Source organism: Eleutherodactylus coqui, chromosome 10 (assembly GCF_035609145.1).
Source record: "Eleutherodactylus coqui strain aEleCoq1 chromosome 10, aEleCoq1.hap1, whole genome shotgun sequence".
Classification (NCBI taxonomy): Eukaryota; Metazoa; Chordata; class Amphibia; order Anura; family Eleutherodactylidae; genus Eleutherodactylus; species Eleutherodactylus coqui.
The window spans coordinates 117,779,585-117,792,816 of NC_089846.1; the positions used below are offsets into that span (position 1 = coordinate 117,779,585).

The 13,232-nt window shown below is 51.5% G+C and overlaps 1 pseudogene; it reads right to left on the bottom strand.

Moving 5' to 3' along the window:
- Positions 1-752: 752 nt before the first annotated feature.
- On the bottom strand, positions 753-1,655 carry LOC136579826 (acetyl-CoA acetyltransferase A, mitochondrial-like; annotated as a pseudogene).
- Positions 1,656-13,232: the final 11,577 nt, after the last annotated feature.

Sequence of the window (13,232 nt, forward strand, 5' to 3'; positions counted from 1 at the left end):
GAGAGCAGTTTCACGGTGAGAGCTGGTTGTACGCACTGCAGACTGAGAAAGCTCTTACTGAAAGGCTGGGAAAAGGCCTAGATGCGTAATACAAAAATTGATGCACCACTACTACCAGCCAGCCACAACTATAATGCACACGGTCAGATGTAGCCCTAAGGAGGAGCGTTGGGGTTCTTGCACGGAGGACTGTAACTTTCACTATAGAAGTGGCTGCATCCCTAAACTCTGCGTTTTGCACTGCACACACAAAACAGTATAGCTGAAATGGCCTGCACAGCCCGAGATGCTTAAAACAAAAATTGGTGCACTTCTGCTCCCAGCCAGGCACAACAGTAATGTACACTATGAAGAATAGCCCTAAGAAGGACTGCTGGGGTTCTTGAAGACGGGATCTTGCGCTAACACTATCCCTGGATAAGCAGCAGCACTTTCCCTAACCTCGGCCAGCATGCGTCTGAGGCGAGCCGCGGTCGGGACCAGTTTAAGTACTCGGCGGTCGCCTGATCGGCCCAGCCACTCACTACTGTAGGGGGGGGGGTGGTAGAGGGTTGGCACGTCGCAACAGGAAGTGGTAATGCCTTCCACGCATGTCTATTGGCTAGAAAATGGCGCTAAACATGCGGGGAAGGAAATGCAATTAATTTGAGTACTGCGTGGTGTTCGTCTCGAGTAACGAGCATATCGAGTACCCTAATACTTGAACGAGCATCAAGCTCGGACGAGTGTTCTCGCTCATCTCTATTGTGGATCTATAACTTATCAATCAAGATTGCTGAGCCTCCTCCACCACCGTTACAGATACCGGTGACACCAAACTGTCCCTTCAATGCATGGACCATGTGACCAATGATTCTAGTCCCAGTCATTCCAATGGGATGGCCGAGGGACACCGCTCCACCGTTCACATTGACTTTTGCAGGGTCAATAGCCAACATTTTTATATTGGCCAATACAACAACACTGAATGCTTCGTTAAGCTCCCACATGGTAATATCTTCTATCTCTAGGCCAGCAGCACTCAGGACCTTGGGAATAGCATGAGCTTGGGGCGATACGAAAGACAATTTGGTCTATGGTAGAGTCAGCAAAAGCCAGGATCCATGCCAGAGGCTTCGCTTTGAGTTTGTGAGCAGCTTCTGAAGTCATGAGTACCAAGGCTGCTGCCCCATCGTTCAGTGTGCTGGTGTTGGCTGCAGATACAGTGCCATTGTCTTTTTGGAAAACAGTCTTGAATTTTGGAAACTTGCTGAAATCTACCCGTTTGTACTCCTCATCTTCTTGGACAATGACATCAGGTTTCCCTCTTTGTTGAATAGTAACGGGTGCAATTTCGTTTGCCAGTAACCCAGACTCCCAGGCTGCTTTACTTTGGTATAAGAACTGATTTGCGTACTTGTCTTGTTCTTTTCGCCCAATGCTCATTTTTTTGTTTTCTGCAAAGTTTCCCATGTGGATTTTGTTGTAGACGTCAGTAAGTCCATCTTTCACAATGAGATCTTCCAGTTTCACTCCACCATACGGCTTGGCTCCTCGAATCATGCAATATGGTACATTGGACATGCTCTCCATCCCGCCAGCTACCATCACATTCTGGTGTCCACACATCAGACTCTGTGCAGCCAACATAATGGATTTCATTCCAGGCGCACAGACTTTGTTGACAGTGGTGGTCGGCTGTGCTTCTGAGCGTGATTACCAAAGTGTCGAACCAACAGCATACATCTTAGTTTTTAAACAGAGTTTAAAATAAAGCTACAAATTTTTAAACAGGAAAGTGGCCAGCCATAAAACTGGCTGGCTGTAAAAGCAATCCAAAAATTTGCTGCACTTACCTTACTACTGATAATTACAAAGGAAAATACAAATGCCCTTCACTCAGCTTGCTGACTTCCAGGCCCACTGGTGTTTTGGCGATTTGAAGGACTAGGGACTAGAGATGAGCGAGCACCAAAATGCTCGGGTGCTCGTTACTTAGGACGAAAATTTCGTGATGCTCGAGGGTTCGTTTCGAATAACGAACCCCATTGAAGTCAATGGGCGACCCGAGCATTTTTGTATATCGCCGATGCTCGCTAAGGTTTCCATTTGTGAAAATCTGGGCAATTCAAGAAAGTGATGGGAACAACACAGCAACGGATAGGGCAGGCGAGGGGCTACATGTTGGGCTGCATCTCAAGTTCCCAGGTCCCACTATTAAGCCACAATAGCGGCAAGAGTGGGCCCCCCCCTCCCAACAATTTTTACTTCTGAAAAGCCCTCATTAGCAATGCATACCTTAGCTAAGCACCACACTACCTCCAACAAAGCACAATCACTGCCTGCATGACACTCCGCTGCCACTTCTCCTGGGTTACATGCTGCCCAACCCCCCCCTGCACGACCCAGTGTCCACAGCGCACACCAAATTGTCCCTGCGCAGCCTTCAGCTGCCCTCATGCCACGCCACACATGTCTATTTATAAGTGCGTCTGCCATGAGGAGGAACCGCAGGCACACACTGCAGAGGGTTGGCACGGCTAGGCAGCGACCCTCTTTAAAAGGGGCGGGGCGATAGCCCACAATGCTGTACAGAAGCAATGACAAATATAATCCTGTGCCACCGCCATCAGGAGCTGCACACGTGGGCATAGCAATGGGGAACCTATGTGCCACACACTATTCATTCTGTCAAGGTGTCTGCATGCCCCAGTCAGACTGCGTTTTTTTTATAAATAGTCACAGGCAGGTACAACTGGGAATCCCCAACTCCGCAATGGGAATTCCTTGTGCACCCACAGCATGGGTGGCTCCCTGGAACCCACCGGCTGTACATAAATGTATCCCATTGCAGTGCCCTGGACAGCAGAGCTAACGTCAGATTAAATGCAGGTGGGCTTCGGCCCACACTGCATGCCCCAACCTGACCGGGCTTTTTAATTCATAGACACAGGCAGGTACAACTCCCTATTGTGAAGTCCCTGTGGACCGACAGCATGGGTGGGTGCCAGGAAGCCACCGGCGGCACATAAATATATCCCATAGCATTGCCCATCACAGCTGAGGTAATGTCATGTTTAATGCAGGTGGGCTTCAGCCCACAGTGCATGCCCCAGTCAGACTGGGGTTCTTTAGAAGTGGACACATGTAGTTACAACTCCCTGTGGACCCACAGCATGGGTGGCTCCCTGGAACCCATCGGCAGTACATAAATATATCCCATTGCAGTGCCGAACACAGCTGATGTAACGTCAGCTTTAATGCAGGTGGGCAAAAAATTTATTGGATTACACTGTAGGCGAGGGCCCCAAAAAATTGGTGTACCAACAGTACTAATGTACCTCAGAAAAATTGCCCATGCCCAACCAAGAGGGCAGGTGCAACCCATTAATCGCTTTGGTTAATGTGGCTTAATTGGTAACTAGGCCTGGAGGCAGCCCAGTTAAAATAAAAATTGGTTCAGGTGCAAGTTTCAACGCTTTAATGAGCATTGAAACGTATAAAAATTGTTTAGAAAAATTATATGACTGAGCCTTGTGGGCCTTAGAAAAATTGCCCGTTCGGCGTGATTACGTGAGGTTTCAGGAGGAGGAGGAGGAATATTATACACAGATTGATGAAGCAAAAATGTCCCCGTTTTTGATGGTGATAGAGAACGATGCTTCCATCCGCGGGTGCAGCCTACGTATTGCTTAGGTATCGCTGCTGTCCGCTGGTGAAGAAGAGAAGTCTGGGGAAATCCAGGCTTTGTTCGTCTTGATGAGTGTAAGCCTGTCGGCACTGTCGGTTGACAGGCGGGTACGCTTATCCGTGATGATTCCCCCAGCCGCACTAAACACCCTCTCTGACAAGACGCTAGCCGCAGGACAAGCAAGCACCTCCAGGGCATACAGCGCGAGTTCAGGCCATGTGTCCAGCTTCGACACCCAGTAGTTGTAGGGGGCAGAGGCATCACCGAGGACGGTCGTGCGATCGGCTACGTACTCCCTCACCATTCTTTTACAGTGCTCCCGCCAACTCAGCCTTGACTGGGGAGCGTTGACACAGTCTTGCTGGGGAGCCATATAGCTGGCAAAGGCCTTGGAGAATGTTCCCCTGCCTGCGCTGTACATGCTGCCTGATCTCTGCGCCTCCCCTGCTACCTGGCCCTCGGAACTGCGCCTTCTGCCACTAGCGCTGTCGGATGGGAAGTTTACCATCAGTTTGTCCTCCAGGGCCCTGTTGTATAGCATCACTCTCGAACCCCTTTCCTCTTCGGGTATGAGAGTGGAAAGTTTCTCCTTACACAGTGGGTCGAGCAGTGTGTACACCCAGTAATCCGTAGTGGCCAGAATGCGTGTAACGCGAGGGTCACGAGAAAGGCATCCTAACATGAAGTCAGCCATGTGTGGCAGGGTACCTGTATGCAACACATGGCTGTCCTCACTAGGAAGATCACTTTCAGGATCCTGCTCCTCCTCCTCCGGCCATACACGCTGAAAGGATGACAGGCAAGCAGCATGGGTACCCTCAGCAGTGGGCCAAGCTGTCTCTTCCCCCTCCTCCTCCTCCTCAACGCGCTGAGATATAGACAGGAGGGTGCTCTGACTATCCAGCGACATACTGTTTTCCCCCGCCTCCGAGTGCAAAGCGTCTGCCTTTATGCTTTGCAGGGAACTTCTCAAGAGGCGTAGCAGAGGAATGGTGACGCTAATGATTGCAGCATCCCCGCTCACCATCTGGGTAGACTCCTCAAAGTTTCCAAGGACCTGGCAGATGGCTGCCAACCAGGCCCACTCTTCTGTAAAGAATTGAAGAGGCTGACTCCCACTACGCCGCCCATGTTGGAGTTGGTATTCCACTATAGCTCTACGCTGCTCATAGAGTCTGGCCAACATGTGGAGCGTAGAGTTCCACCGTGTGGGCACGTCCCACAGCAGTTGGTGCACTGGCAGATTAAACCGATGTTGCAGGGTCCGCAGGGTGGCAGCGTCCGTCTTGGACTTGCGGAAATGTGCGCTGACCCGGCGCACCTTTACGAGCAGGTATGACAAATGTGGGTAGCTTTTCAGAAAGCACTGAACCACCAAATTAAAGACGTGGGCCAGGCATGGCACGTGCGTGAGGCTGCCGAGCTGCAGAGCCGCCACCAGGTTACGGCCGTTGTCACACACGACCATGCCCGGTTGGAGGCTCAGCGGCGCAAGCCAGCGGTCGGTGCTCTGTCAGACCCTGCAGCAGTTTGTGGGCCGTGTGCCTCTTCTCTCCTAAGCTGAGTAGTTTCAGCACGGCCTGCTGACGCTTGCCCACCGCTGTGCTGCCACGCCGCGCGACAGCGACTGCTGGCGACGTGCTGCTTCTGCTGCTGACACATCTTGCTTGCGAGACAGAGGTTGTGTTGGAGGAGGAAGAGGGTGGTTTAGTGGAGGAAGCATACACCGCCGCAGATACCAGCACCGAGCTGGGGCTCGCAATTCTGGGGGTGGGTAGGACGTGAGCGGTCCCAGGCTCTGACTCGGTCCCTGCCTCCACTAAATTCACCCAATGTGCCGTCAGGGAGATATAGTGGCCCTGCCTGCCTGTGCTTGTCCATGTGTCCGTTGTTAAGTGGACCTTGGCAGTAACCGCGTTGGTGAGGGCGCGTACAATGTTGTGGGAGACGTGGTCGTGCAGGGCTGGGACGGCACATTGGGAAAAGTAGTGGCAACTGGGAACCGAGTAGCGCGGGGCCGCCGCCGCCGCCATCATGCTTTTGAAAGCCTCCGTTTCCACAAGCCTATACGGCAGCATCTCCAGGCTGATGAATTTGGCAATGTGCACGTTTAACGCTTGAGCGTGCGAGTGCGTGGCGGCGTACTTGCGCTCAAACAGTGGCGCTAGCGACGTCTGGACGCTGCGCTGAGAGACATTGCTGGATGGGGCCGAGGACAGCGGAGGTGAGGGTGTGGGTGTAGGCCAAGAGACGGTAGTGCCTGTGTCCTCAGAGGGGGGTTGGATCTTAGTGGCAGGTTGGGGCACAGGGGGAGAGGCAGTGGTGCAAACCGGAGGCGGTGAACGGCCTTCGTCCCACCTTGTGGGGTGCTTGGCCATCATATGCCTGCGCATGCTTGTGGTGGTGGCTCCCTAGCTGATCTTGGCGCGACAAAGGTTGCACACCACTGTTCGTCGGTCGTCAGGCGTCTCTGTGAAAAACTGCCACACCGTAGAGCACCTTGACCTCTGCAGGGTGGCATGGCGCGAGGGGGCGCTTTGCGAAACAGTTGGTGGATTATTCGGTCTGGCCCTGCCTCTACCCCCCTGGCCACCGCACTGGCTCGGCCTGTGCCCACACCCTGACTTGGGCCTCCGCGTCCTCGCCCGCGTCCTCTAGGCCTACCCCTACCCCTCAGCATGCTGTATTACCAGTAGTGCAGAAACAGAACACTAATTAAATGTGCCACTTATTGGCCTGTTGTTGGAGGCTGACTTCGCTTACGGAACGCACAGCAGAGCCAGGAAATAATTTTGCGCAAGCCTGCTGTAACACTTAGCTGGCTGCGTATGAATTAGGACAACTACCCCCAGCACAGACCCAGTACACTGAGGACAGTCACAGGCAGCCCAAATAGATTTTTTTTCCCAAATGTTTTTGCAAAGGCCCACTGCCTATATACACTATATATGTCTTCTCTCTCTGCGTCACCACTACTGGCCCTGGAGTATGTAAAATAACTACAAACTGTTGCACTGTGGACTGGAATACAGCGGTGATGTAACAGCCAACACAGAGCCAGGAAATAATTTTGTGCAAGCCTGCTGTAACACTTAGCTGGCTGCGTATGAATTAGGACAACTACCCCCAGCACAGACCCAGTACACTGAGGACGGTCACAGGCAGCCGAAATAGATTTTTTTCCCAAATGTTTTTGGAAAGGCCCACTGCCTATATTTAATAAATAGGTCTTCTGTCCCTGCCTCACCACCACTACTGGCCCTGGACTATGTATAATTACTGCAGGGCGCAATGCTCTGCACGGCCGATATACAAAAAAAAAAAAAAAAAGTGCAACAATGCAAAAAGCAGCCTCCACACTACTGCACACGGTTAGATGTGGCCCTAAGAAGGACCGTTGGGGTTCTTGAAGCCTAAAATACTCCTAACACTCTCCCTATAGCAACTCCAGCAAGACAGCACTTTCCCTGATCTCTGTCAGAATGCATCTGTGGCGAGCAGCGGGAGGGGCCGACTTTTATACTCGGGTGACACCTGATCTCGCCAGCCTCTCACTGCAGGGGGGTGGTATAGGGCTTGAACGTCTCAGGGGGAAGTTGTAATGCCTTACCTGTCTTTCTATTGGCCAGAAAAGCGCGCTAACGTCTCAGAGATGAAAGTGAAAGTAACTCGAACATCGCGTGGTGCTCGCCTCTAGTAACGAGCATCTCGAACACGCTAATACTCGAACGAGTATCAAGCTCGACGGGTACGTTCGCTCATCTCTACTAGGGACCAAGTCTTTAGCTGGAATTCCGTGAGCCGGCTCAAAATGAGACCCTGGCTCATGCATCTGCCTGAGAGACTCATGCTGTCCCACAACGATAGGCTGATTTCCCTCGCCAAAATATTGGCCCGGTGGTGGTGGTCGGGGGGGAGGGGCTGGGTGTGTCTGGGGGCAGAGGAAATCGCTCTGGGTAGCTATTCCAGTCTGTATCTCGATGAAATAGTAGACATTTCCTGAGCTGCTGGGGGATCCTGGCCCATTGCCATAAGCTCAGTTATGGCGGTCTGCATGGGTTTCTGTATGTCTAGGTGCAGCCTACGAAAGGTACCCTCGACACTTTGCCCTGCCACATCAGCAAAGTCCATTTCTCTCTTAAAAACTCAAGCACCTCTTGCTCTATTTGCCGTCGTTGGTGCTGGTCGGCAACATCTCTTTGCCAGTGGTGAGAAAGCCGCAGTATTGTTCGTGGCTGCGGCACTGCAGGGTTTGGAGAGGAAGCCTCCGGCTGCAACTGGGCAGGTACCACAACACCCGATGGCCCTTCCCCTAGGGAATCTGGGCCCTGGGTGGTATCTACTTCAGACGACAATGCTGCCAAGACTGCCGGAGGAATGTTATCAACAGACCTGCAAGTAGAGGAGGCGAAATAAGTTACACTAGTACATTAATTCCCTGAACAGATGCACGTACACTTTGGCACAGTATAAGGGGCCAAAATACTTTTATACTGGGTCAAACACTCGTGGTCCAATGCAGAAAACAGCCAACCGACAAACCTTGCTGGAATAATCCTTGGAGGGCTGCAGCCTCACTCCTCTCTATGATGAGAGAAAGCCACAGCGGAATGCCGGTGGCTGAACTGCTCCAAAATCCATGGCGATTTGTGGGGTTATCTATCATTTTCACATCTATAAGACTTTGCAATCTTGGCTTGGTGCAGGAGAGCAAAGTGTTCCTCCAAAATGTTAATGTTTAAATTTGTCCGTCTTTTAAAGGGTTAAAGTTTTTCCAATGTGTCCAAAATAAAGTAAACAGATGGAAATATAATCAAAAATTCGTAGTGTTTGCACATTTGAGCTATTGCAGTTGAAAATCTATATATATAAAAATGAATGTATGTCTGTCTGTTTGTCCTTTATGCGCTACTACACCATTCATCCGATCGCCATGAAACTTTGGGAAGTTGTTGAGTACACTCCTGGGAAGATTATAGGCATAGTACAACTATCCTATGATAAATAGCGCGCTTGCGAGCGTCATCGACAGTTACGCCCCCCCACGTAGATCGTTCGATTTCCATCATTGCCAGCCAATGAAGGAGTAAGTCGCACGCCAGCACAGCTCCCGCGACCGACCCCAGCAAACCCCGCAGACGGATGACCCAGACCCGGCTACTCACGGCAATGATGAAGAGGAAGAGAAGAGGAACCCCCAGGATACCATTGGAAGACGCAGGGAGAGGAATCGCGGCATACATGAGAAGAACGGCCGGAGGAGAGTCCCGCGCAGCAGCGCCCAAGATGGCGCGGCAGAAGAGCTCGGAGGGGCCGCCCGGCTTGAGCACACGGAGCGGGGCCAGCGCGGACGGAGGGAGCATGATGGCACACAGCTCCGAAGGCAGAAGAGGCAGGGGAGCCACCGAGGCCAGCGGGAGGAAGCCGGAGGGGGGGGCGGAGCCTCAGAACCCGCGGCCATCAACAACCCAGGAGGGGGCGGATGGACCTTGAGCGGAGACAGCGGCTCAGCAATACCCGCGGCGGCGGGAGCGGTGAGTGGGGAAGGCATGACAGCCACAGGAGAGGGGGGGCGCCACATCACCTACAGGGGCTGAAATTATCAGAGCCCCAGCGGCCCCCCCGCAGTCTCCCCCCTCAAGCCCCATAGGGACACAGGAGCCAGGAGAGAGCACGCTCCAGGACTACGCCCAAACTCAGGACCCCATGCATAAGGGGACCCCTAAGCCACAAGGGGCAACAGGCTCAGTCCCCACCAATAACAAGAGCATCATAAGAGGCCACACCAGCTCAGGCCCCCTGCAATCCCCAGATCTAGGGGGTGAACTCTCCCAATGCTCACCCCCCCAGAGCGGCCCAACACCACCGCCAAATTGCGGTTCCCCCCAATCATGCAGCTCCCCAGAGCCACAAAGCTCCCCCGAAACAGCACAGCGCCAGACGTGCCTCTAAGGGCTCCTCAAGAGGCCCACACCCAGATGCGAAGGGGGCCACAGAAACCCAGTCAATCTGGGACTATCCACAGCCTCAAAGAACCCCGAGTCAAAGGAGACACAGACAGCCCGACACTCAGGGCACAACTGCACCTGCAAACCATACACCTCTGACTTAGGAGCTGACCTTGAGGCAGAATAGCCATAAACATTCCAGCGACAGAGAAAGGCTTACAACCGAGACCAGACGCCCCACCCCGAGGGATCCCAATGATTTCCTTACGCTGACACTGGAAGATAGCTGGGACTGGAAAAAGCACCTCAGAGCCTTACCGACACAGAACCATATCGATGCTCAATTCCAGCAACTGGAAACTGCCCGCAAGAAAGACATGGAGTCCCTCCAATTTGAGATTCGACAGATTGGCCAAAGAGTAGAAGCGGTGGAGGAGGCCCAAGAGAAGACTACAGAGACCCTTGAGTCCCATAATCAAGCACTCCACCTACACTCCCAGCAGATCCTAGACCTCTATACCCACATAGACGATTTGGAGAATCGTCACCGAAGAAATAACCTGCGCATAAGAGGCCTCACAGAGGAAATAGAACCATCCCAACTCGACGCCTGGGCACAGTCTTTCTTCAACAATATCCTGAAAAGACCGGAATCTACCATTCTGGAAATTGATAGAATTCACAGATCACTAGGCCCGAAACCCACCGATCCTGGCAGACCAAGGAATGTGGTCTGTCGAATACATTTTCACAAAGACAAAGATTTAATATTACAAAAAGTCCGCGCTATTAAAGAACTGACATTTAAGGGAACACCAATTTATATTCTCCCAGACCTCTCTCGCAGGACCCTCCAGCTGCGGAAAGCTTTAAAACCCTACTACAGGACAGGGGAATACCCTACCATTGGGGGTTTCCCTTCCAACTACATGCATCCAAGAATGGTAAATCCACAGCATTCAGAGGACTGGGTGACCTACCAAACTTCCTGGGCACCCTAGAGCTTCCCCCGGTCCGGTTACCGGACTGGCCCACCCCGTGCGTCCTACCGGTGATACCTCCAGGGAATACATGGCAACCAGCACCCGCAAAATCCAGACGCCGCCGCAAAGAACCACGACAGGGAGAAAGGAGCGACGCCAGAAGCGAACCCCCGGAATGATTCGATGGACCCTATATCTATCTTAACTCACCCTGTGACTTTACCACAACCTAAACCTCTAACTCACCTGTTAGCCACCCCCCCCCTTCTCTCTTCCATAATCACCACCCAGCTAGGGAAAGGTGACACCAAACCCAACCAGATGGGGGGCAAAGTTTGACCCGGCCGGGTCTGGGAACATCTACTTCTATTATCACCAGTCCAGGTTTTTTGGAAAAAAGGCCTGGAAACTACAAATACAAGGGGTTGGGAAGCGGGAGGAGCTTGCCCCTCCTTGGCTTCCACTCTCCCACGTAGGGCTGACAGCTGATTAAAGCTGCCGATTTCTGCCTGAACTAGGCAGGCTCTTAGTTGAAGGCGACCAGTAGGGTCACCCCAACAGATATCGTTTGTACCCCAGTTAAGTGTTACCCCCATATGTGTTTCCCATCCACCTCCTTCCCTTATGTGTCCCCCCTCTCCCCCAACAACCTGACCGAGAGGAGACAAAGGCACACACCTATCCTTGCAATTGACTCAAATGGCGAATCTAACATTTTGTTCATTCAACACTAAAGGCTTAAACAGCGCACAGAAGAGAAGGCAGCTCCTTTACCATCTCCACAAAAAAAAGGTGATGGTGGCCCTATTACAAGAAACCCACTTCAAGGTGGGCTGTGTGCCGGCCTGCTCCTCCTCGTTCTATACCACATGGCTACACAGCCCTGACCCCCTGAGAAAGGCGGGAGGGGTCTCCATAGCTTTGCAGAGAACTCTTCAGAACCAGCAAATTGACTCACTGACAGATGAAGAAGGTAGATATATTTTTCTCAAGGTTGAAATTCTGGGTAAAGTAATCACATTTGCAAACATTTATCTTCCTAACCAGAACCAGGTATCCCAAGCACTGAAAGTCTTAAACATCCTCGCCAAATTCGCGGATGGATGGAAAATTATACTGGGAGGCGACCTCAACCTGGTCATGGATCCCACCATGGACACCTCATCGGGTAAGTCCTCCGTCTCCCGAACAGCAATCAGGACACTAAAGAAAAAATTAGACACATTACAACTAGTGGATCTCTGGAGAATATTGCACCCGGAGGACCGAGATTTCACCTTCCACTCAGTAGCCCACAATTCCTATAGTAGGATAGACTACTTACTGATTTCACACAGCCTTTTAGACAGCTACCCTTCATGTTCACACGGAGACATACTGTGGTCAGACCACGCTCCAGTTCTGGGAGGCATAGCGGGATGGGGAACCACTCCAAGAATCCAGTCCTGGAGACTTAATGACAATCTCCTAAGAGACCCACTATGCACTGCTGCAATCAGAAACGCAATAGAAACATTCAAAGAGGTCCATCAAGCCGATCAGACCCCGGCTCCAATAAAATGGGAAACACTCAAATGCATTCTGAGAGGGGTATTAATTTCACATGGGACAAGAATTAAAGAGAGATCAGTGACTTTGACGGGACTACTGGCCTCGCTGACGGACAGGGAAAGCGCAAATAAAAGACGGCAAAGCGAAATCCTGAGATCAGAGATTTCGTCAATTCGTCAACAAATACTAGAAATTCTAAACCAGCGCTCTCTGACCTTCAGGCACAAGCTCAGGAAGGGGTCCTTTGAATATGGAGATAAATGCGGAAGCTACTTAGCGAGAACCCTTCACCCCAGGTCGCCACTTACTTATATCTCCAAAATTCAATCATCTAAAGGACACATACCCCACAGCACCAAAGACATACTAGAAGAATTCAAATCTTACTACAACAAACTATACAACATCTCAACAGAGTCCCCTTCTCCCTCATCTCCCCGGGACGAAGAGATAGAGGCATATCTACTAGCACATGCCCCAAAGAGTTTGACGCCAACAGAGGCGGAGGAATTAGAACAAGACTTTACTCCACAAGAATTGACCGACATAATCCAAAATTTAAAGACTAACAAAAGCCCAGGACCAGACGGGTACACAGCCAGGTTCTATAAACTGTTCATGGAAGAACTAGCCCCAATAGCTTTAGACGCTTTCAACACAGTAAATAGAGGACACCCGTTCCCCAAACAGGCACACATCTCAATCATTCTTAAACCGGGGAAGGACCCCTCGGCCTGCGGGAGTTACAGACCAATTTCATTAATAAATGTAGACATCAAGATGTTTGCAAAACTGATAGCAAACAGACTACAGAATCTAATACCCAGGCTGATTCATCTGGGAGCAAGTGGGATTCGTACCAGGCAGAGAGGCAAGGGATAACACTATTAAGACAATGTCCTTGATAGCCAGAGCCAAATCCACCAATACTCCGCTGTGCCTTCTGGCAATTGACGCCGAGAAGGCATTCGACAGGGTGAGTTGGACCTTCCTCTCTGCCACACTTAAAAAAATCGGAATGGGCCCTCGAATGCTCCAGTGGGTCATGGCGCTGTATCAAGACCCCACAGCTAGAATTAG